Source organism: Lolium rigidum, unplaced genomic scaffold (genome assembly GCF_022539505.1).
Source record: "Lolium rigidum isolate FL_2022 unplaced genomic scaffold, APGP_CSIRO_Lrig_0.1 contig_46643_1, whole genome shotgun sequence".
Taxonomy (NCBI): domain Eukaryota; kingdom Viridiplantae; phylum Streptophyta; class Magnoliopsida; order Poales; family Poaceae; genus Lolium; species Lolium rigidum.
Window position 1 is genome coordinate 1032 of NW_025900661.1, and position 10543 is coordinate 11574.

Sequence of the window (10543 nt, forward strand, 5' to 3'; positions counted from 1 at the left end):
CACCCTAAACACCCTAAACACTAAACCCTAAACCCTAGACCCTAAACCCTAATTAAACACTAAACTCCAAACCCCAAACCCTAAACCCTAAACCACTAAACCCTAGACCACTAAACCCTAGACCTTAAGCCTAATTCATTAACCCTAACCCTAACCCTAAAACCATAGCTAGCTAATCCTAAACCCTAATTAAACCCTACACATATATATATAGGCCAACGACACTAAATTGCGCATCAAGCAGGCGACCAACTAATTAGCGCTAATAAATTAATTAACTTTGTTGAATCTTGACAAGTTCTCTCGAATGAAAACACATTTGATTAAGTTGCCTCGTAATATATATACAATTAGTGTGCATGCACGCATGGCATACCTTGCACATATCATTCGTGCATATATTTCAATATATATCTGAACATATTCTTGGGGATAAATATATATATTTCAATCTTTCTCTCTCGATCTATATATATATCGTTGTTGGCCAAAAAACACACTTATATATACGCATGCACTTTATGCGCAAAGGCGCGGTGCCTCTAATAATGTGTGTGCACTCGATCGATGATCCCTAAACCTTAAACCCTAAAACCCTAATCCCTAATCCCTAATTATACCCTAAACGTACACCCTAAACACCCTAAACACTAAACCCTAAACCCTAGACCCTAAACCCTAAACACTACACCCTAAACCCTAAACCCTAACCCTAGACCCTAAACCCTAATTAAACACTAAACCCCAAACCCCAAACCCTAAACCCTAAACCCTATACCTAAACCCTAATTAATTAACCTTAACCCTAACCCTAACCCTAAAACCCTAGCTAGCTAATCCTAAACCCTAAACCCTAATTAAACCCTATATATATATATATAGGCCAACGACACTAAATTGCGCATCAAGCAGGCGACCAACTAATTAGCGCTAATAAATTAATTAACTTGTTGAATGTTGACAAGTTCTCTCGAATGAAAATACATTTGATTAAGTTGCCTCATAATATATATACAATTAGTGTGCATGCGCGCATGGCATACCTTGCACATATCATTCGTGCATATATGTCAATATATATCTGAACATATTTTTGGGAATAAATATATATATTTCAATCTTTCTCTCTCGATCTATATATATATCGTTGGTGGCCAAAACACACACTTATATATACGCATGCACTTTATGCGCAAAGGCGCGGGTGCCTCTAATAATGTGTGTGTGCACTCGATCGATGATCCCTAAACCTTAAACCCTAAAACCCTAATCCCTAATTATACCCTAAACGGACACCCTAAACACCCTAAACACTAAACCTAAACCCTAGACCCTAAACCCTAATTAAACCCTACATATATATATATATATATAGGCCAACGACACTTAATTGCGCATCAAGCAAGCGACCAACTAATTAGCGCTGATAAATTAATTAACTTGAATCTTGATAAGTTCTCTCGAATGAAAACACATTTGATTAAGTTGCCTCATAATATATATATAATTAGTGTGCATTAGCGCATGGCATACCTTGCACATATCATTCGTGCATATATTTAAATATATATCTGAACATATTCTTGGGGATAAATATATATAGTTCAATCTCTTTCTCTCTCGATATATATATATATATCGTTGGTGGCCAAAAAACAAACTTATATATATGCATGCACTTTATGCGCAAAGGCGTGGGTGCCTCTCTAATAATGTGTGTGTGCACTCGATCGATGATCCCTAAATCTTAAACCCTAAAACTCTAATCCCTAATTATACCCTAAACATACACCCCCTAAACACCCGAAACACTAAACCCTAAAGCCCTAAACCCTAACCCTAACCCTAACCCCTAGCTAACACTAAACCCTAAACCCTACATATATATGCCAACGACACTTAATTGCGCATCAAGTAGGAGATCAACTAATTAGTGCTGATAAATTAATTAACTTGATTCGTGCATATATTTCAATATATTTTTGAACATATTCTCGGGGATATATATATTTAAATCTCTCCGTTATCTCGATCTATATATCGTTGGTGGCCAAGAAACACACTTATATATATATGCATGCACTTTATGCGCAAAGGCGCGGGTGCCTCTAATAATGTGTGTGTGCACTCGATCGTTGATCCCTAAACCTTAAACCCTAAAACCCTAATCCCTAATTATACCCTAAACGTACACTCTAAACACCCTAAACACTATACCCTAAACCCTAGACCATAAACCCTAAATGTACACCCTAAACACCCTAAACACTAAACCCTAAACCCTAGACCCTAAACCCTAGCTAGCTAACCCTAAACCCTAAACCCTAATTAAACCCTACACACACATATATATATATATATATATATATATATATATATATATATATATATATATATATAGAGTTGGACTATTCTCGAACTCCCCTTAAGAGGGTTCTAGAATAGCTATTCTCGAACCCTGGTTTCGCACCGAACCGAACCAGCGGGAAAGTCCCGTTCGGCCCGAGAAAACCCACCGACGCCGATGTGCACTTCCCCTCTTCCTTATCGACAGGGAAACCGCGACGCCCAGTCCCAACTCCCGCCCGCCTTCTTCCTGGCCACCGGCCCCAACTCCCGCTCGCCTTCTTCCTGGTCGCCGGCCCCAAATCCCGCCCCACCTTCTTCCCCGGCGGCAGCCCTCATCCCACCGCCCGCCTCCTTCCACGACCGTAGCTCCCACCACTCGCTCTCTGAAAAATCGAGGCGCCCACTCATACCGCCCCCATCTTCGCCGGCGCCGGGAGCTCCCCAACCTTCAGCTCGCGCCCCTAGCACTTCCTCCCCGCAGCGCCCCGCAGTGCCCCGCCCCTTCCTCCCGCAGCGCTCCGCCACCGACCCCCACCCTCGCGCGCCGCCACCAGCTACCCATCCCGGCGCGCCGCCACTTGCCCCCACCATCGCTCGTCGCCACCAGCCCCCACCCCGGCGCGTCGCCACCGATCTCCCACCCCAGCGTGCGACTCCCGCGAGCATGGCCGCCCCCTCCATCTCGATCTACGGCCGCGCAGAACTCCACTGGCGAGATCCATGTAAGTCCATTTGAGGTGCCCCTCTCCCTCCTCTGATTCTGAACTCCCTTCTCCCTCAACTCTAAAACTTCCTTCTTCCCCCAAACGGCTGTGGCTCTCTGCCTACACCGGGGAGAACTGGAGAAGTACTTTAGTTTGCAACACATCAACTTTACAGGAGGCCGTTTGGGGCAGAGGCGTTGTTATCATAGGGAAATATATGGATGGAATTATGGTACTGGTACTAAGTATCGTTTGGAAGGAATACAAAAGGCGTAAAACTTGACATGTCATGTATCACAGAATCCTACAAGAATCAAAACCAATGTAAAAAATCTTTAAAACTATCGTTTGTATGTCATGCAGAAAAAACACAAAAATCATAGAACAAAATGAAGAAAACAGGATGGATCTCATGTCTGGTTTCCTTCATAAGTACTGTATTTTACTCCTATGGAATGGTCAATTTCATAAGTATTTTATGATAAATGTAGATTAGCATGTGAATTATCTACTGAATTACATGCACCAAGTTCTTAATTTCAACTAGTAGTTCTTAATTTCAACAATCATCAATGTATATGAAAACATCCTATGTAATGTCCGTGGTCTTATTCAATATTCCAGTTTGGTGTAGAATTTTATTTTGTATGTCAAAACTAGTTGTTATGCTTATGATACTGACTATCATTTTTCGACTCCCCTTTTGATGAAAGGGTTCGAGTAATTTGTTTTTCACAAAATTGGAACAAGCTATATAGGCTCTGAAGTATCCCGCGCAATGAGGATATGAATTTATGGCTTTATGCTTTAAAATGAACCTCTTCAGCAAGAGGAGCAGTCATGAATCTGCATATATTTTTGAATGGATGAGTGCACTAAAATGGTTGTTATGCATTGCTCTGTACAAATTATCTATATTTTTGGAAGATCGGTTTTTGTTTCTGAGAAGTATACTCTTTGCTGTTGGGAAGTGTAAGTGTACTGTCTCATTTATTCTGGTGTGCATCTAATCATAATGCGTCGCTCCTTGTTTATCTCAGTTTATTTTATGTAAGTCGACAGTTCAGTTTTGTGCTTTTTAACAGTTCACCCCTTGTGTCTAGGAGCTGATTCAATTTTCCTAGTAGCGTCATGCGACTCGAAGGAGCTCCTGATTTCCGCCACACGCACTTCTCCTAATCTGTGAAGCTCACTTCTCTTAATTTGTGAAGTTCACATCATGAAAATATCATCTGGAAAAAATAGTAGATTTTTGGAAGTTCATTGAAACTTTTTCCTGAAGCTCACTTCTTATTTGCGCAAAGTTTCCATCAAATTACCTTTCTTTGTTCTTTGTTTGAAACTTCACTTTTCTCCGGCTAGTGAAGTCCAGGAACCCAACATCCAAGACCCAGGTCTGCCTACTCCTCTCACTAATAGCCTAGTTATTTTTCATATTCAAAGCTGCTATAGGAAGCAACCTGTATTTCCTTCTTGATGCACAGATACATAATAGAGAGCACTGATGTGAATACCTAACTACCCTCTAGCCAAATCTGTAGTTATCTTTTTGCATCCAAGTCTAGCATGGCTTGTGTTGATGAAATATTAACCAAACTATGTAAAGAGTGTTGCTGTACACTCATATTTTGTTCAAATGGTTTGTTCTTAATCCGAAGATGGGGCACTGTTTGCTCATATATGGTTGGTTGGTAGTTGTTGGTAAATACCTGGTGTTTGTTGTGTATAGAAGTTCATTCTTTAACTCTCGGGCAGTTCACCATAGAAAAAACTAAAGTGAAGTTTTCTATCCAGAACTTTAGAGTAGAAATTCTAAGTTCTATTTTATTCTGTTATTTCAATTTTTGAAGTTCACGGATAGAAAAATGTGAAGTTCACCTAGACATGATTGTGACGTTCAGAGATAGCCTAGCCTATGTCAAGTTTGGATGGTGCTGCCCTTGTTTTTTTTTTTTGCATCTGTATAGCTGTCTTCAGTTGTAATTTGAAGCCATAAAACTAATTCCTAGTTCATTATATTGGTTTGGCACCTCTAAAAAAACTGGACGATCATTATGAAATCGAACATTAGAATTTTCATAAAAAATTCGGGATGTTCATTTTTTCATGAATTTGTTCCCCTCTTGAAAGTGCATTTCTTATATATGGGGAGTGCTGATGTGAACTGCTTCTGCCGATTGGGTTCTGCTATTTTCTACTATCTTTTCTTTGTCAAATTTCCTTGCGAATAGTTGAAAAAAAGGACATGAAGTACATTGTTAAAGTTCAGTAGGTAAGCTCGAGAAGTTTAGCTTGTATGCATGTGAGGTTTACTTATAAGGTTCACTTTTCTTGTCTGCAAGGTTCACTACAGAGTTTGTTATATACATACTGCTATTCTTGTTTGGCTGGTTGTTTTGGTTGAGTTTGGCATAAGCTTAAAGAAAGTGTCATTTCAGATATGCTGCACCGGTTCTGGGAGAAAGAGCATGACTCTGGGTGCGAAAATTGGATGGACGGCTTTGTCGTTTTGGCTGTTCTAACCATCAAGCTCAAGTTTAAGTTATTAGGTATGTGTTTTCTGTAGTTATTTAGCTTCCATTTCCTTCTGTGGATTTCCTTCTGTAGTTATAGTCTGCCTCTAGGTTATTCTTGGAGTTGAGTATATATTTTCTTTGCATAACCATGACTGCTTTTGGCGTTGTTTTATTTGAGGGAGAAGGCAGACCCCATTTTGTTTCCTGTCCGGCCTCTCCTTCTATCGCCGCACCGGTGGGAGACCTCCACTGCTGTAAACTCCCGTGAGCGCTAGTGTGAACTAGCGCCGGCGTGGACTCCCCAGAAAATTCAATTTGAACGAGTGTAGATTGAAGTTCACTCCGCAAATAAACTGAAGTTCAGTCGGTACAAAATAACTGAAGTTGGATTTGTAAATAATAAAACCAACTCATTTCTATAAGACATAAAAAAGTTCATTCTGTGATCTACCTCTGTGCCGCCATACCTCCAGCGTGCTAGTAATGTTCAATTCGTTCACAGTTGGAGATTTTTTTTCAAATTAGAAAAAATGATCTGAACTTGTATGTGAATGGTTCTGAAACCTAATTATTTTCGTTCTTGACTATTTGCCAATGTCCACTAGTATCCTTGCGCACCCCTTTTTCTGTGTAGGTACTTGATCGAGCATATGCTATATCTAAGACATGGAATGGTGCTATCGTAATACTCTCCGGGTATTTCAACACTACACTTAAGGTAATTAACTAGTGAACAATTTATACTTGCATTCAGGATTACATTCGAGGTACCTGTTCTTATGGAATATCCACAAGGAATGCTCAGAAAAATGAAAAACACAAATTCGCTATCTTAAAAGGCCACCAGAAATGCCTAACCCGAAGTCCACTTGTAATGTCTCGAAAGTTCAGTTGGTAATGAAGTTTACTTTAATTTGTCTTGGAAGTAAGCATTTCTTTCACTAGTAATATTGTTTGGTTTCCGATAGAGTAATATTGTTTGGTTTTCTTCATGGATTAAAATATGTGTTAATTCAGGACTCGACTTGCTTCTCGATGTTCTGGTTTCGGTGAGCCCGAAACATCAACATGATTGTTCCATGGCACTACAAAATGGGGGCCAAAGCTGCAGAACCTTGCCTATGGATGCAGCAAATCCATCTTTAACACCACGGGTTAGCATAAAAAAGGTGATACGTCTGCAGTTTTGCTCCTGAACTAAATATAGTGGATTTATGAGCTCATTGCTGTGTAATATGCAAAAGGTTTTACTGTATAAACAAAAGGATGCAGGTTCATAAGCATGTCGAGCCGGCTGTAGCGAGGTTGCCGAAGTTCAGATATGTTGTTCGACCAGTTCAGAAGGTGGTTTTGATAATAGCCATACTCTGTGTTGTTTTTGTGGGTCAAGCCGGCAAAGTTTACTTCGTCCGCACAATCAGTTCACCTTGTTTTTTAAAAATAAAAGTTTAGAGATTTAATTTATCAATTCAATTTAAAACATTTGGTATGTTGATTTTGTTGCGAGATTGACTTGTGAGAATAATTGGGAGTTTTGCATGTGATTCTTGAAAATAAAGTTCAGAAATTAAGCTTAAGAAAACTTCACAAATGGTAGCTGTAACACATGTTCTGAAGTTCATTTTTACTTGTCGCGGAGTTCGTTTCATGGGTGCTGCTATTACTGATGTGTGGCTGATGGGAAAAAATAATAGAAGTTCACATTTCTCTATTGACAAGTTCACTCTATATATTTTTAGGAGCTCGAGGAAAGCACCAGGCCGCTCTCTTTCTGTTGTCTGTCCAGTGGAGTCCATGAGAAGTTCAGATGCAGGAGCCCCCTGCATCCAAGGTAGTTGAGACCCGGGTCGGCCTGTTCATCTTGATAATACCCTACTTATCTTCGTATTTTGTTTGAACTACTGGAATTTGTCATCTGATTACCCTAGTCACACTATCTATCTTATTGCTCATAATTTCATGATGAGTCACAGGCATCAAATGATAACTATCTGCACATAACCTGTTGTTGCCTTGTGTATTTTACCATCTCAAAGTCCTTAATATATGGTTCTCTAGTTGCTTCCAGTCAGCATAATCTTGTAATAAGATAATCGGACGTGCTGCAAACATATACCTATGCCAGGAGGAATCTAATTTTAAAGTGTTTCTCCATTCGTTGTCCCTTTCCATGCTAATCTAAAAAGTAAACGTGTACGGGTACATGCCTTATATCACGAAGTTCACTTTTACGCTATGTGAAAGTTCACCTTATATTGTCACGAAGTTCAGTTCGTCAATTACAAGGTGAAAACCCACCGGAGGTGCAACATATTAGCTGGAAATTGATTTTTACCTCTTTCTTTGATCTATCATTTCTATTTTCTCCGTCTGTCTTTGCTTTACTAAAAATCTTTGTAAAAATTGCCTAGAAGCAGTTTGTGAATTTGTGAACCGCTGGAGATTTTTACAATTCTCTTCTCAGCGAGGTTTTGTCAACTCCTTGAAATGCATCGATGGAGACTTAATGCTATGTATTTTCTTGTTCTAATTGATTTGCTGGTTGGTTGGTAGCTGCTGACTTTTATTGATAAGAATGGATTTATTTTAGAAGTTCAGAAACTTTTAAATCTGAAGTCCAGTTCTACTCATGCTATGAGTTTGTGTTGTCCTTTTCAGGAAGTTCAATTGTCATGCACTAGTGCTCTCGTCTCACAGTAGCAGCCAACAGGGGATGCCCGGGTAGAGGTCGGTGCCCTTATCTGAACTTCTTCCTTCCTCCTTATTTAGAACATTGCAATAGTTTCGATCTACTTTGAGGATGTATGCTATTATAGGAGTAGACGCCTTGTTAAAAAAGTTCTCATTATAGGAGTAGGCAAGGTATTATCATTTAGGAGTACATGCTTGTCATTGCAGGCACTGCAATTATCATATTTCTGTAGGTTATTGTATAATACAACAGAAGTTCACTCTGTTAGTGCAGGAAGTTTAGTTCTTCCCTTTTTCTATCTAAGAGTTCATCATTTCTTATTCTCAACCTTGTTTTATGTGGAAGTTCAGCTGACAACCATTTGGAACAAAATTCTAATAAGCAACATGAGCTAAAACAATCTTGCTGGTGGAATTTCCGCAAGATGAAGTTACACAATTGCTATTTTCCCCTCAATTATTCTAGCGCTTTGGTAGTTTAAGAATTCTTCTTTTACATCGTACTTAACTAAGTTGGTCAAGTGATTTTTTCTTAATCCAAACATGGTGCATTTATCTGCTCTTTTTCTTTTTCTCAGGTTCTAGCGAGAAGTTGTGCGCTGCTTCGCTCTGCTGCTGACGCCCTTGAGATGCTCTTAGCTACTGTGCCCCAGACCGTACCGTACACCCTATGAACCACCTTCAGGACGTGCGCACGTGCGCCTTCTATAAGGCGTGAGCTCCAGCCATTGCCTGTTGACGGAGGCATGTGCCGCAGCCTTGGAGACACAAGTACTTGCCTGCCACCGATGTACCTGCGTTTTCAAATATGTTGCAAGCGATCACCATCTCAGTAGCAGGGGCAAACGTTTTTTCATGTTACATGTTGAACAACTGCTCGTGAAAGCTGAAACTCTTTTTCTGTGAACTTGTGACACCCCTTTTTCCCATGTCGAACAGAGAGCTGAGAGGTTCAGAGAGAAAACGTGATGTGAAGTTCGGTTAAGATAGCATTGAAGTTCGGATAGCCCATCTTATGTGAAGTTCAGAGACAGATGGTTTGTTGAATTTTTAGTTTCTTTAGCTGAAGTCGTTGAACCATACTGTGCTTGTTCCTTTTTTGTATTTTTTCCATCGAAACCCGGGAAAAAATGTATTCCCTGTAGTGTTCAGGGAATGAAACATGTACTTTGGATTTGCTGATTTTAAAACTTGGACATTGTAGAGATTTTCTATGTTCGGGGAATGTAAAATTTCCCCATCTAACGTGAAGTTCGCTAAGAGTTCAAAGTTCACATTACTACTGTGCAGCAATTAGGAGGTTCACGTATACATATGAGTCCACTTTTGTCAAGAAGTTTGTTGAAACTTTTCTGTGGAAGCTCACTTTTATGTGCGCCGAAAGTTCATTTTCTTCTGAATGTCACGATGCAGGTTTGAAGTTCAGTTTATTGACGGGAAGGTCCAATTCTACAGCAGGGAGACTACTCTTTTGTGTTAACAAATTCGATTTCCTGCAGTACACGACTGTAACATAAATTATAAATTTTTCTGGCACGCTTCTTTATTTTAGACAACTCAGCTGTTTGGTCTATAGTGCACTTGTTTATTTACTTTCATGTGAAAATTAATTTTTGGTTGAAGTTCAGTTTTATTATAAGGAGAGTTCACTTTATTTGTTAAAAAAGTTCAAATGGTCTATTGTAGATAATATACTTATTTGGCAAAAGTAATTTAATTCACCCACAGGGTAAAAAGAAGTTCACTATATTCAATCCTCCAAGTCCAAATCTCGGAAAATATTTGATGTTTCATCGTCCTGAAGTTCAAATTTGTATATAAACATAAAACAGAAGTTCACCGTTCAATTTTGTATAAACATAAAACAAAAGTTCACTGACCATTACAAGTTCACTGCATTCAACATTAAAGTGCACTCTTAAAACTGCGGATTATGAGAAAAAATAGAATTTTGTATATTTGAATATACCCTATGGTCGCCCAGCTTCAGAAGTTCATTCAATCTTTAGAATCTGAAAAGTGCACTTCGAAATACTATGCAAAAACACGAGTTCAAAAATACATAGATTCTTATATTATAATTCGCGACCGGAAGTTCACTAATAGTTAATCTGGAGTTCACATGCATGTAGAAGGCAGTTCACATACCCTATTTTTTCACAGGCGGAAATCCTACTTACTAAACTCATTCATACGTGTTTCGATTGATGAAATCGATCCTATCCTTGAGTATTTGACATAAATACAAGCCTAATTTCACCCTAACATGTCGGCCCGCCTCAC

General features: G+C 39.3%; 1 long non-coding RNA gene across 3 annotated transcripts; it reads left to right on the top strand.

Moving 5' to 3' along the window:
- The first annotated feature begins 5495 nt into the window (after positions 1-5495).
- On the top strand, positions 5496-8297 carry LOC124681561. 3 transcript variants are annotated; one of them, XR_006995928.1, is made up of 5 exons: positions 5496-5602; positions 6204-6287; positions 6587-6723; positions 6835-7400; positions 8228-8297. It is a non-coding gene; the product is annotated as an uncharacterized LOC124681561 (long non-coding RNA). The 3 variants fall into 3 exon arrangements; XR_006995929.1 differs by lacking the exon at positions 5496-5602 and having other exon boundaries at positions 6099-6287; positions 6587-6738; positions 6842-7400; XR_006995927.1 differs by lacking the exon at positions 5496-5602 and having other exon boundaries at positions 6099-6287.
- Positions 8298-10543: the final 2246 nt, after the last annotated feature.